This window comes from Mus musculus, chromosome 1 (assembly GCF_000001635.26).
Source record: "Mus musculus strain C57BL/6J chromosome 1, GRCm38.p6 C57BL/6J".
Lineage (NCBI taxonomy): Eukaryota > Metazoa > Chordata > Mammalia > Rodentia > Muridae > Mus > Mus musculus.
In genome coordinates this window covers 102,282,201-102,297,774 of record NC_000067.6, presented here as the reverse complement: position 1 = coordinate 102,297,774, position 15,574 = coordinate 102,282,201, and the positions used below count along the sequence as shown (strand labels likewise).

Below are 15,574 nucleotides of genomic sequence, written 5' to 3'. Positions count from 1 at the left end.
GAATAACAAAAAAACCTAGGATAGCAAAAACTCTTCTCAAAGATAAAAGAACCTCTGGTGGAATCACCATGCCTGACCTAAAGCTTTACTACTGAGCAATTGTGATAAAAACTGCATGGTACTGGTATAGCTACAGACAAGTAGACCAATGGAATAGAATTGAAGACCCAGAAATGAACCCACACACCTATGGTCACTTGATCTTCGACAAGGGAGCTAAAACCATCCAGTGGAAGAAAGACAGCATTTTCAACAAATGGTGCTGGCACAACTGGTCATTATCATGTAGAAGAATGCGAATTGATCCATTCCTATCTCATTTGTACTTAGGTCAAATCTAAATGGATCAAGGAGCTCCACATAAAACCAGAGACCCTGAAACTTATAGAGGAGAAAGTGTGGAAAATCCTCGAAGCTATTGGCACAGGGGAAAAAATCCTGAATAGAACAGCAATGGCTTGTGCTGTAAATTCGAGAATTGACAAGTGGGACCTCATAAAACTGCAAAGCTTCTGCAAGGCAAAAAGACACCATCAATAAGACAAAAAAGGCCACCAACAGATTGGAAAAGGATCTTTACCTATCCTAAATCAGATTGGGGACTAATATCCAATATATATAAACAACTCAAGAAGGTGGACTCCAGAAAATCAAATAACCTAACCCCATTAAAAAATGGGCCTCAGAGCTAAACAAAGAATTCTCACCTGAGGAATACTGAATGGTTGAGAAGCACCTGAAAAAATGCTCAGCATCCTTAATCATCAGAGAAATGCAAATCAAAACAACCCTGAGATTCCATCTCACACCAGTCAGAATGGCTAAGATCAAAAATTCAGGTGACAGCAGATGCTGGCGAGGATGTGGAGAAAGAATAACACTCCTCCATTGCTGGTGGGATTGCAAGCTTGCACAACCACTCTGGAAATCAGTCTGGCGGTTCCTCAGAAAATTGGACATAGTACTACCGGAGGAACCCACAATACCTCTTCTGGGCATATATCCAGAAAATGCCTCAACCGGTAAGAAGGACACATGCTCCACTATGTTCATCACAGCCTTATTTATAATAGCCAGAAGTTGGAAAGGACCCAGAAGCCCCTCAACAGAGGAATGGATAAAAAAATGTGGTACATTTACACAATGGAGTACTACTCAGCTATTAAAAAGAATGAATTTATGAAATTCCTAGGCAAATGGTTGGACCTGGAGGGCATCATCCTTAGTGAGGTAACAAAATCACAAAAGAACTCAAATGATATGTACTCACTGATAAGTGGATATTAGCCCAGAAACTTAGTATACCCGAGATATAAGAGATAATTTATAAAACACATGAAACTGAAGAAGAACGACGACCAAAGTGTGGTCACTTTGCCCCTTCTTAGAATTGGAAACACTCACCCATGGAAGGCATTACAGAGACAAAGTTTGGAGCTGAGACAAAAGGATGGACCATCTAGAGACTGCCATATCCAGGGATCCATCCCATAATTAGCCTCCAAACGATGACACCATTGCATACACTAGCAAGCGTTTGCTGAAAGGACCCTGAAATAGCTGTCTCTTGTGAGACTTGGCCAGGGCCTAACAAACATATAAGTGAATGCTCACAGTCAATTATTGGATGGATCACAGGGCCCCCAATGGAGGAGCTAGAGAAAATATCAAAGGAGCTAAAGAGATTTGCAACCCTGTAGGTACAACAACATTATGAACTAACCAGTACCCGGGAGCTCTTGACTCTAGCCGCATATGTATCAAAAGATGGCCTATTAGGCCATCACTGGAAAGAGAGACCCATTGGACAGGCAAACTTTATATGCCCCAGTACAGGAGAACGCCAGGGCCAAAAAGTGGGAAGTGGTGGATAGGGGAGTGGGAGGGGAGGGTATGGGGGACTTTTGGGATAGCATTGTAAATGTAATTGAGGAAAATACGTAATAAAAATATATTTTAAAAAATCTTGAGAACAATTTGAGAAGCAAACAGTTTCTCCTTGTGATTTTTTAGTACCCCCTTGTGATTTTTTTCACTGGTATTTTTGGCATTTTCCAATGACACCCTCCATACCCCCTTAGGTTTTTTTTTTTTTTCCTTTAAATAACCCCTTTCCTATCTACTCTGTGTCCATGGCCCTCTACCCCTGCTTGGTGTACTACTGTGGGCCCCAGATCATGCCTGGAATAAAAAGTCCTCTTGCAGTTTGCATCAAGGCCACTTCTTGTGAGCAATTTGGAGTGTTGCTTCTCTTGGGTCAGAACGTGGGAGAGTCCTCAAGTTGTGGGTCTTTCAGGATCAAGATGTGTGGCATGGCAAAGAATGGGACTTCACCTTTATATGTTTAGACTCTTGAGTAAAGTTGGGCCTTGATCAGTATCTGTCTTGGTCTAAATATTTCTTCTACTCTTTCCTCCCATACAGCTCCAGCCTCCCACTCAGGAACCCAGTTCTTGTGGCTATGGGCGACTACACTCCATTTTTATCCTTCAATTATTTCTTTGATTTAGCATTAAGCATGTGTACAGAGAGGATGAAATTTTAGAGATCATCTCTGTGGTGTTGAGTCCCAAAATGTATGGCCTAGATTCCCTTAAGAACTGTGACTTTCATTTGAACAGACAATGGGTTATTAGCAGCTGGCACCATGCAGCTGAGAACCACAAATAGCATTTAGCATTGAGATCATTCTTGGCTGTCACTTTTCCTCCAAGTTTCTATAGTCAAGAATGGCTTCTGTGGGAAGAGGCGAAAATAAGGTCAATAATAATTTCTCAATCTGAACAGAGCATTCTATTCCCAGAACTTCCAAAAAATAGGATGAGCTATTGAATATGACTCCTACTTCAGTTTAGAGGATAGAGAGATGGCTGGTCATTTTGCAGGAGTATTGCTGTGAGGTTGGACAAAGGAACAGAGAAATAAGAAATGGGATATGAGAGTCATGTGCCACAAAAGACCTTTATCCTTTGATACTTTTGGAGCTATTGGCAATGACAAATAGTGATTGTCTAATTTAAACTTTAAATGGATGTTTCTGTCTTCTGGGTTGAGAATAACTTACAAGAAGCCAAGCGATGAAGTAAAAACTGTCTTATATGACAATTATCATGGCTTGGAGCATGATGGCACTAGAGAAAACTCCTAGAACTGACTCTCTGTTTCTGTTTGTCTCTTTCTCTGTCTCTCTCTCTGTCTCTCTGTCTCTCTGTCTCTGTCTCTGTCTCTCTCTTATACACATATATAGATCCTTGGTAATACATAGTTGATGGTATATGATTCCATGAAGAGAGAAATTTAGATAAATGTGTACTTGATTCTTCTAAAGTAAAGCAAAAGGCATATCTATCAACTCTAAATATTTTCACATATTCCTTTTTATAGTTTGAAGATTTTTGTTTTTGCGTTTTTTAAAATTGTTTTTGTTAACAATTGTGTTGAACATTTGGTCTAGCTTAACAGTTTTATATGCATAATATTGTTGTTTAGCTATTTTCTTCCTTGCTAGGAGACTGACAACTTTGAAAGAAGGAGAGTCTAAATTTAGCTCACAGCTTGAGGATAGAATCCAGCATTGTTGGCAGAATAAAGTGGCAGAAGATTAAGGTGACTAATGAATTGAATGCATTGTCACAAAGGAGAAAGAGGTGGATGCTGGTGCTCTGCTTGCTTTCTCAGTTTGATTTGGCCCAGATACCAGCGTATAGGTTAGTGTCCCCCATAGATGAGTAGGTGTTCCCACCTCAGTTGACCTAATGTTAAATAATCTTCCTTGTATGCCATGATGCTTGTCTCCAAAGTGATTCTAATTTCTACCAATTTGACAATTAATGTACTACTATGCATATTATGTACAGTGGGTCTCTAGAACATAATGATTTTTCTATAGCTAATTCTGTAAATATTTTTGTTTGAAGCCAGTGGATCTTTATAAATGTGAAAAGAAGAAAATGAGACTGTATTAGTGACAATTGAACTACTATGCTCTGAGATTTCCATGGTAAATGTAGAAAAAGTTTAGGAAAAACAGTATTTTATTTCATGTAAGTTTAGTTTGTATCACTGGCATAGTTACAATTGATGAAAAGATAATAAAATGGGTGTTGTATATATTTACAGTATAATAGAGAGCACTGAATTTATGCATTAAGGACTAAGAGTAAATCATGTTAGTCAGCTGCCAGAGTGAACATATGAACAGATGTGTCAGGGGGTCTACCAAACACAAGCAATGAGGTGTCTAGGGTGGCCATGAATAATGAAGGAATCAAATGAGTTTTTTTTTAAATTAAGATGGGCTTTGTCCTGCTTAGAAAACAGCCATACAGAAGTTAATAAGAGACATTTCAACATTTTGCTGTCCTGTAATTTGCTATATCTATATGAGGTATTTTAGAACTGGTTTAATATTTATCCTCCCTATTTATCATTTTGACCTTAATCATGAGCTATTAGAAGAGAAAGAGTCATTGCTGTTATGATCACAAATAATTATGGAAATATATATATATATATACATATATATATATATATGAATAACATTACTAATTCGTTGAGAAGGTGATATGGCCATTCACAAAACGATGATTTTCAATGAGCAGTAAACTGTGCCCTGAAATAAGAGCTGAGTTGAGTAGATATAAAAGAAAATTACTCTCATGGCCCCATGGAAAGGGGGCTGATAACTAAACAAAATTATTCTTGAAACCATGGTGAACATAGAGCTCTTTAGGTTTTCACCTGAGTTTATTCCCACGTGCCCAGTGGACAAGAATTTCATTTTCTTTCTCTATTCAGTCTAACATTTTCTTTGCTCTGCTTCCCTTCTCAATCAGTTTGCTCTGGCTACCTCTATATGAAGGCCCTGATGATTGTCCAATATGTATGCTATCATCATTTTTACTTTTCAATCTCTTACCCACCTTTCCTGAGACTTGAAGACTTTGCATTATATTATGAAAATGAGCAAGCACCTTTACTCAAATATTTTATTGGATTAATAACTTTCCCATGAAGTTATGGCATTTTAAGGATGGGTCAATTCTTCGATTTGTGGTTTTCAATTTTGCTGCTGCCTTTAATCAGAACTGCAAACACCAATTTCTTCCTCCTTGTTGCATGAGCAGAAAAAAATTTATCTATACTCATACACTGGGGCTTAAACCTCTGTCGTAAGATGGGATTATCACTAAAGGTGAAAAACTGAAAAAAAGCCTTTGGCTATTCTAGTTCTCTATATCAGTTCTGTTACTACACAGAGCAGTCTAGACTGTCTGTCTGTGTCTGTCTCTCTATGTGTCTCTTACACACACACACACACACACACACACACACACACACACTCCAATGAATAGCTAAGAATGAAAAGAACAAAATAAGGCAAGAACACAATTACAAGGGAAGTGACTTTTCTGCATTATTCATGCATTTATTAGCCTCACCTTAAGGACTGAATTTCACATAAATGCTTAAAATTTCTTCTCTTCTCTTGAGCAAAACAACAATCAGAGACATTATCCCTTTTAACTAATAAAATGATATCTAAAGAGAAACAGTCACTATAATCCTTTGTATTTCGAGTAGGTAGAATGTTGAAAGAAAATCCATCTAGTGCCACCTAGGGCTACAACTTCTGTGGTGAATTCAGCATTGTTTGTTTGTTTGTTTGTTTGTTTGTTTGTTTTGAGACAGGGTTTCTCTGTGTAGCCCTGGCTATCCTGGATCTCACTTTGTAGACCAGGCTGGCCTCGAACTCGAAAATCTGCCTACCTCTGCCTCCCAAGTGCTGGGGTTATAGACGTGCGCCACCACTCCTGGCTTCAGCATTTATTAAGTATCATATAACATTTTAAATGAAGCTTTGAGGGAGAGAGAGCATATCATGCATTCAATTCTGGTCATTTTTAAGAAGCCCTGACTTCATGATACACATATTCTGGCCTGTAACTTAACCCTTACAACATCTGGGTTTGGATAGGTAAATACAGAATTGTGTGTGTGTGTGTGTGTGTGTGTGTGTGTGTGTGTGTGTGTGTGTGTGTGTTTGTGTGTGTGTGTGTGTGTGTGTGTGTGTGTGTGTGATATACATATGCATATTAGGGGAGTCCCTAATAAATTTTTGTTCAATGTTTATACACAGCAACACAGGATGAGGCAGTGCATGCCTGTAATCTTAGCATGCTAGTGGCTGAAACAGGAGTATATTTCCTTCAAGAGCAACCTAAATTACACTGTAAGAACCCATATAAGAAAGAAAGGCATCATCAATATAAAGAAAATTCAGATTCCCTTTCTAAAATCTGCTGCAGTTATAGCTCTTCATCAACTTGAGACAACAAAGTCATCATTTAAAATTTAGACAATGGAGTATCACCGAGCAAATATATGTGTGGATTGTAAAGAAAAAGCATATTTTCTTGATATATATGAAAAAGAACTGTCTCCATCATACAAAAATATTTCAAAATATTAATAAATTATTATGATAAATTATCTTTATATATGCATATATTTGAACACACACACACACACACACACACACACACACACACACACACATATATATATATACTTTGGCATTCCAGTTGTACCTTGAAAGTTGAAATTTTCTGCTAAAACTCAGCTTTCCTAAGAGAGCAACTGGTGTTTGTACATGCCAGTTTGTAGCTCAAGGGCTCCCCGTGGGGCATGCTGTTTGGTTTGGTTAAGGAGTGCAGCTGTGTCTTAGCTCACTGTATGAACCCCAGTATCATTTATGCCAATGTAGCATATATTTTAGCTCATTTCCCTAATCCTGGCCAGCTTTGGGAAAAACTGACTAACTTTGCTAAAGAACCACTGTTCCCTGCCTTTCCTACCTTTTTTTTTTTTCAATCTAATTATAGTTTTACTCCATGAGAAACAAACAACCAAACATAAAAAATAAATAAATAAATAAATAAATAAAACAGCAAAACAGAATAAATCATGCAGATGCACAAAATCACCATGGGATCATAGGGAAAAGAGGCTCTAAATCTTGTGCATCTCAAGTAAAAGAAGTATTGTCAGGAAACAGAAGGAAGTAGTGAGGCTGTTTCTGTGGCTAAAAGGAGCAATAGTTCTATGTTCTAAGCCCATGAAGGATTTCACTGTGCACTTAGTTATGAAAAAGCATGGCATCTGGCAGTGATATGTAGGAATGGACAACTAAGACTGTAATAGTGGACTTCATGCATAGGCCATGTTTGTTTATACTATGCATCCTAAGATTTCCCCAAATACCCTTTCTCATTAAGTATTTGTCAGTGAAACAAAAAGAGAGCTAAATTATGATGGGAGGGGGTGTTTTTAATTGTATGGAAGTAACCAATACACTCCAGTGCTTTCGATAACAAAGAAAAGCAGAATCCTTATTGAATGGTCACCTATGTGTCAAGTGACCCATTTCTGCCTTTTCAATCTTAAAGGGACAATGGACTTGTGCTTTTTATTGGGAAATCTGAAATTAATTTTTTTAAAGTGAGTTTTTGCCAGACTGTGGGATTCAATATATTCCAGAATACATTTAATCTCAATCAAGTTCGTTTATCACACCTTTGATCACTTAGTTCCTGGATGAAAGACAAGCAACTTTTATTATTTAAAATAAGCCTTTAATCAGCATTAAAACTGGGCAAACATCTACCCTTTATGCAATAAGAATCTACTCTCCTATTTATAACCCCAAGTTTCATCTGGGTTGCTCTTAACTCCAATTTGCCAGCCCTCAAGGCCATGATTTTAAGATTCTTACCTTATGGCATCTTTGCTTCTCTTTGACTCCTCTCTCTCTTTGTAGTCTCCTCAAACCCCAAACCCAGGAACGCCAAAATCCATCTATGTCTCTTCTACCAAGCTATTGGCTATCAGCATCTTTAACCAATAGTATTAAATCAAGGAGCAAGATGACATTGTTTGCATGTGTGGATTCTCTTGTTCCCGGGAGCAACAAGGCCGTGGGGACAGTGCTTATCATTACAATAGATATAAAAGATCAAACCTCAACAGTAATACATTTCTAGGATCTTGTTCATTATAATTAATGTATGTTTGTGTGTGAAAAGGTACATGTGTTGGAGGTTATAGGGATACCTTGGCTACTATTTCTTAGGCACCATCTACCTTGGCATAGGTTTGCTTGCATATTTATTTGCTTGTTATTTGTTTGCTTATTTATTTATTTACTTACTTACTTACTTACTTACTTACTTTGAGACAGGTTTCTCACTGTCCTGGAGCTCATAAAGTAGGCTAGGCTGGGTGGCCCACAAGTCTCTGAAAATCACTGATATTCATCATCCAAATGTGGGATTACAAGAGTATGCCACATTGTACATTGTAAAATGCTGCATATACCCAGCATTTTAATATGGATTCTAAAGGTTGGCGTCTAATTCTTATAAGTTATGCAGTTCACTGTAGATTCCATTTCTACCACCCCAATTTAATGTAATCTGTGATTGCAAATTTTGAGTTTTTCAAGTTGGATTTGAGTTAAACATAGTCAGGAGTCATTCCAAATTCATATCTGGAGAATACTACACCATGCTAAATCAGCTTCCCCATAAAGAAAATGGATCATGATGATTCTCTGTCTTGCAGTACATTTCTTAATACTTTTTATAATGGCTCAGAGTTGAGAACATGTGCTTCTCTTGCTGGGGACCTAAGCTCAATTTCCAACATCCACATTAGGCAGCACACAATTGCCTGTAGCTCCAGCTCCAGGGTATCAGATGTTCTCGTTTGGCTTCTGTGAATATCTCCTTTCATGTGTTCATAACCCCACAAATGAAAATAAATGAAGTGAATGTTATAAACATATTCACTAACAAGATAATGAGTTGCCTCTTCTCCGTTCTTCAAATATAACTTCGCATATGTGTCCCACAGAGGAAAGACCAATTAAAGTCTCATGACTGCCATTATAACTCTATTCCTCCTTTAGATGTGATTCTCTATGGAATTACTCACTAAGTCTCCATCCTAAAATGTATATACTGTATTGAAACTTTGAACATATAACTATTTTGACAGAAATCAAGCAACTCTAAAGAGACATTAAGTCTCTCAAATGTACTGTTAGGCTAAACCACAAAGGAACAGGAATTTTCTGAGCAGTCTCAAGTTCAGAGATGAAAATTCCCCAGCCAGGAGGAAAACACGACTTTTAGAGTTTTCACTCAGATTTAACAGGCTTAAGAGACTGTGTGACAGAATGAGACTAGAGCCCAGACAATGGTAGGCCAAAAATGAATGGGATCACAGCATAGCAGGGTCAGCTTAGATGTGATTATCCCTGGTCATCAGTTTAGACTTCAATATTAGTTCAGTCCCTTGAAAGGGGACTTCAGGCTTCATTGAATTCTTTGTCCTTTTTCTCAATGTAGTCACATTGACTTCCTCCCTTTTAATTTATCTTCTGTAATTGGCTTATTGAAGACAGGTTGTAGGGCTTGACTTGGAGCACTAATTGTTACATGAATTTGAATCACAATATCTGTTCTAACCTGATAAAAACTTTTACCCCATATCTTGGACTTTTAGTTTCTCATGTGAGGCAGGCTGTTTCTTACTCCATCTAAACATATTCTGCAAATATTCCAAGGTCCCCAGGAGGAAGATGCATCTTAATCTCTGTACTTTGAAAATTGGTCAGGATAATTTCAAGTTTGAGGCCAGATTAGTCTACATAATGAAACCCTATATCAAAATACAAAACAACAAACCAAGTTCCAGACAAATAGGGTCATTTCTCTGAACACAAATCTAATTAGGAGTGCTACTCACTTTATTCACAAGACTTCTCACACTCAGCTATTTCTCTTCATTTAATATGCCCAGGATGGTATTCCTACCTATCCTCTAATGAGAATCTCACTTCTAATTTTGTTTCCAACTAGGAAATATTTGAATTGGGTTTGTGATTTGAACTTGTGTGTGTGTGTGTGTGTGTGTGTGTGTGTGTGTGTGTGTGTGCGTGCGTGGTGTATGTTTGGTTTTTTTTTTTTTTTTTTTTTTTTTTTACCTGTGGAAACATCAGGATAGCTGGCCCACTCTTTCAGTGAATTCTCCTGTCTCTGGCATCTGTCTCTCTGCAGAGTGCTGGGATTTAGGTATGCTATTGCATCAGCTTTACTTGGCTTCTATGATCCTAACTCTAGCCTTCAAACTTTTGAGACAAGTACTTCATTCACATAGACACTTTCCCAGAACTGTCTTTGTGAGATAGGATCTTATTATGTGACTCAAGTTGGTCTCAAACTCAAGATACTATTGCAGCTGTTTGAAAAGCTGAGATTATGGGTGTACATAATCACACCCGTGTCTTCTTACACTTTTAAATAAATATTTTAAAGATTTATTTGTTTTGTGTGTATGCAATGATTTACCAGTATTTTGCAAGTATATCATGTACATGTCTTGTGTTCTTTGAGGTCAGAAAAAGTTGTCTCATTCCCAAGAACTCAAATTAGTGATGACTGTGAACCACTATGTGGGTGCTGCTAACCAAACTATAAGAGGAACAAGTGGTCTTAACCACTGAAATGTCTCACCCTCCCTTCCTCTGATATTTTTTATTGTCATCTTATCTAGTTGAAAGGGCTCCACCTTTAGGTCCCCTTAGTATTTTTCTTACGTTCATGTTATAGAAATACCTGCTTTCTCTATCAGAACCTTTTTGCTAAATCTTTATTTTCTCAGAGATATTATACACTAACATTATCCTTGCCACTAGCACACTGTGACTTGTAATTTACATTTCTTTGATGAAAGGCTTTGCCCAGAGCCAACCCTCATAATCATTTAAGGGGAATATAATAAAAATAAATTTTTATTACCTATCTGGAGTAGGGAAAGCTAAAGAAACTCATTTAAAAAAAAAAAAAAACGAAAAAAGAGACTTTAGATCGAAGACTGGATAAGAACCAGAATTGAATAGATTCAAAGAGTTCTGAGTAAAAGGCAAGGTATAATGAATAATTCCTATGATACTAGGGAGGTGAGTTCACAGCTCATCAGGAACAAATTAAAACAAACAAACAAATAAGAAACCCACAAACAACAATAAAACCAACAAAAATCTCATCGAATTAGAAACTCAAAAGGAGAACAATGTAATATTCACAGTTTTGAAAATGTATTTCAGCTCTGAACCCAGGATTCAGGTGTGATCTACATTTTATATCTGTGGACTTCATGAGTCAGGTCCACACAGGAGAGCACAGGAGAACAGAGCTTCTTGGAAAGAGTCCCTTTGGCCCTTCATCCTAAGCCAGGAGGCAGAGCTGATCCTCAGACAACTTTGAATCTTCCTTACTAGAGAAGAATTTGCCTAGAGGGAGTGCTCTGACCCCAGGACTACAGTAAGATCGTCATTTTGTATCCTGGGTTTCTCTGAGGCTGGTCTGTACAGAGCATGGGGGCCACAGAAGCAATGGAACTTCTTGAACAAGGTCCCTTAGGGCCTTCATCGTCAGCAAGTCAGAGGGGCTAATCCTCAGACCTCTGTGCACCTTCCCCACTAGAGGAGAGCTTGTCTACAGGGAGTGCCCTGAACCCAGGACTCAGGACAGAGCTGGTCTGCTAGGAGTGCTGACAGAGGCTAACAGACTAAAAGAAGGAACAAGCTCCAGACAAAAACAGCTAGAATATCTAACACCAGAGATTACCAGATGGTGGAAGACAAACACAAGAACCTGACCAACAGAAACCGAGATGACTTGGCATCAACAGAACCCAGTACTCCCAACAGAGCAAATCCTGGATACCACAACATACCAGAAAAGCAAGATTCAGATTTAAAATCATATCTCTTGTGCTGATAGAGGATTTAGGCATTAATAACACACTTAAAGAAATATGGAAGAACACAGCAATACAGGTAGAACTACATAAAGAAGAAGCACAAAAATCCCTTAAAGATAACAGGAAAACGCAACCAAACAAGTGAAGGAATTGAACAAAACCATCCAAGATTAAAAAATATAAGTAGAAACAATAAAGAAATCCCAAAGAGTGGCAACTCTGGTGATAAAAGTCCTAGGAAAGAAATCAGGAGCCATAGATGAAAGCATAACAAACAGAATACAAGAGATGGGAGAGAGAATCTCAGGTGCAGAAGATTCCATAGAAAACATGGATACTTAGCCATTCTCACTGGTGTGAGATGGAATCTCAGGGTGGTTTTGATTTGCATTTCCCTGATGATTAAGGATGCTGAACATTTTTTTCAGGTGTTTCTCAGCCATTCGGTATTCCTCAGGTGAGAATTCTTTGTTTAGCTCTGAACCCCACTTTTAGTGGGGTTATTTGATTTTCTGGGATCCACCTTCTTGAGTCCTTTATATATAATGGATATTAGTTCCCTATCTGATTTAGGATAGGTAAAGATCATTTCCCAATCTGTTGATGGCCTTTTTGTTTTATTGACAGTGTCTTTTGCCTTACATCCAGGAAATCCAGAACACAATGAGAAGACCAAACCTAAGGATAATAGGTGTAGATGATAATGAAGATTTTCAGCTTAAAGGGCCAGTAAATATCGTCAAAAAATTATAGAAGAAAACTTTCCTAACTTAAAGAAAAAGATGCACATGAATATACAAGAAACCTACAGAGATGCAAATAGATGAGAACAGAAAAGAAATTCCTCTTGACACATAATAATTAAAACAACAAATATACTAAATAAATATAGAGTATTAAAAGCATTAAGGGTAAAAGGTCAAGTAACATATAAAGGCAGACCTATTGGAATTACACCAGACTTCTCACCAGAGACTATGAAAGCCAGAAGGTCCTGGATAGATGTTATACAGACCCTAAGAAAACACAAATGCCAGCCCAGGCTACTATACCCAGCAAAACTCTCAATCGCCATAGATGGAGAAACAAAACTATTCCATGATAAGACCAAAGTGTGGACATTTTTCCCCTTCTTAAAATTGGGAACAAAACTCCCATGGAAGGAGTTATAGAGACAAAGTTTGGAGCTGAGACAAAAGGATGAACCATCTAGAGACTGCCATATCCAGGGATCCATCCTATAATCTGCCTCCAAACGAGAACACCATTGCATACACTAGCAAGAATTTGCTGAAAGGATCTTGATATAGCTGTCTCTTGTGAGACTATGCTGGGGCCTAGCAAACACTTATGTGGATGCTCACAGTCAGCTATTGGATGGATCTCAGGGTCCCCAATGGAGGAGCTAGAGAAAGTACCCAAGGAGCTAAAGGGATCTGCAACCCTATAGGTGGAACAACATTATGAACAAACCAGTACCCCGGAGCTCTTGTCTCTAACTGCATATGTATCAAAAGATGGCTTAGTCGGCCATCACTGGAAAGAGAGGCCCATTGGACAGGCAAACTTTATATGCCCCAGTACAGGGGAACACCAGGGCCAAAAAGTGGGAATGGGTGGGTAGGGGAGTGGGGGAGAGGGTATGGGGGATTTTGGGATAGCATTGGAATTGTTAATTGAGGAAAATACCTAATTAAAAAAAAAACAATTTCACACAATATCTTTCCACAAATCAAGCCCTCCAAAGGATAATAAAGGGAAAATTCCAACACAGGGAGGGAAATTATGCCCTAGAAAAATCAAGAAATTAATCCTTCAATAAACCTAAAAGAAGATAGCTCCAAGAACTGAATCCCAACTCTAACAACAAAAGTAACAGGAAGCAACAATTACTTTTCCTTAATATATCTTAATAACAATGGACTCAGTTCCCCACTAAAAAGACAGAGGCTAAAAAAAATGGCTACATAAAAAGGACCCAACATTTTGCTGCTTACATGAAATGCACCTCATGGACAAAGACAGACATCAGAGTAAAAGGCTGGAAAACAATTTTCCAAGCAAGTGGTCCCAAGAAACAAGCTGGAGTACCCATTCTAATGTTGAATAAAACCGACTTTCATCACAAAGTTGTCAAAAAAGACATGGAGGGACACTTCATAATCACCAAAGGTAAATCTACTAAGATGAAATCTCAATTCTGAACAACTACATTCCAAATGCAAGGCCATCCATATTCTTTAAAGAAACTTTAGTAAAGCTCAAAGCACACATTGCACCAAACAGAATAAGAACGGGAGATTTCAACATCCCTCTCTTATCAATGGACAGATGCTGTAAACAGAAACTAAATAGGGAAACTAACCAAAGTTATGAACCAAATGGATTTACCAGATATCTATAGAACATTTTTACCTAAAACAAAAGGATAGACCTTCTTCTCAGCACCTCAGGATACCTTCTCCAAAACTGAGCATATAATTGGTCACAAAACAGGCCTCAACAGATACAAAAATATTGAAACAATCCCATGCATCCTATCAGATCACTACAGATTAAGGCTGATCTTCAATAACAACAGAAATAATGGAAACCAACATACATGTGGAAGCTACACAACACTCTTGGGCAAGGAAGAAATAGAGAAAGAAATTAAAGACATTTTAGAGTTTAATGAAAATGAAGCCAAAACATATGCAAAAATATGGGACACAATGAAAGCAGTCCTAAGAGAAAAACTTATAGCTCTGAGTGCTGCCAAAAAGAAACTAGAGAGAGCATGCATGAGCACCTTGACAGCACACCTAAAAGCTCTAGGACAAAAGGAAAAAAAAAATCACCCAAGAGGAGTATACAGCAGGAAATAGTTAAACTCAGGGCTGAAATCAACCTAGTGGAAACAAAAAGAACTATACAAAAATCAACCAATCCAGGAACTGGTCCTTTATGAAAATCAACAGGATAGATAAAACCTTAGCCGACTAACTAGAGGGCACAGGGACAGAATCCTAGTTAACAAAATCAGAAATGAAAAGGGAGACATAACAACACAATCTGAGGAAATCCAAGATATCAAATCTTACCACAAAAGCCTAATCTCAACAAATCTGGAAAACCTGGATGAAATGGACAATTTTTTAACAGATACCAGGTATCAAAGTTAAATCAGGATCAGATTAATAATCTAAACAGTCCCATATCCCCTAAAGAAATAGAAGCAGTCATTAATAGTCTCCCAACCCAAAAAAGCTCAGGACCAGATATGGGTTTAATGCAGAGTTCTATCACACCTTCAAAGAAGACCTTATTCCAATTCTCTTCACATTATTCCACAAAATAGAATCAAGAGGTACTGTGCCCAATTCATTCTATGAAACCACAATTACTCTGATACCTAGACCATACACAGCTCCAACAAAGAAAAGCTCCTTTTTAAAATATTATTCCAACTTTGGGTCTTTAACACTGTATTGGCTAGTTGCATGCTATCTTGACACAAGATAGAGTCATTTGGAAAGAAGGAACCTCAGTTGAGAAAATGTCTCCATAAGTTTTGTCTGTAGGTAAGATTCTACTATATTTTAGTTGTTAATAATTGCTTTAGTGGAGTTCTGCTCACTAGGAGCAGTACCACCCTTCTATAGTTAGTCCTGAGTGGTAGACATAATATTCTGAGCAAAACATTGGGAACAAACAAACAAGCAACATCCTTCTATGGTCTCTGCATCATTACCATTCTTGAGGA

General features: G+C 37.9%; 1 pseudogene; it reads right to left on the bottom strand.

Annotated features, from left to right (window-relative positions):
- Positions 1 to 15,574, bottom strand: part of Gm3116 (predicted gene 3116) — a 199,362-nt pseudogene that overhangs the window by 50,685 nt on the left and 133,103 nt on the right.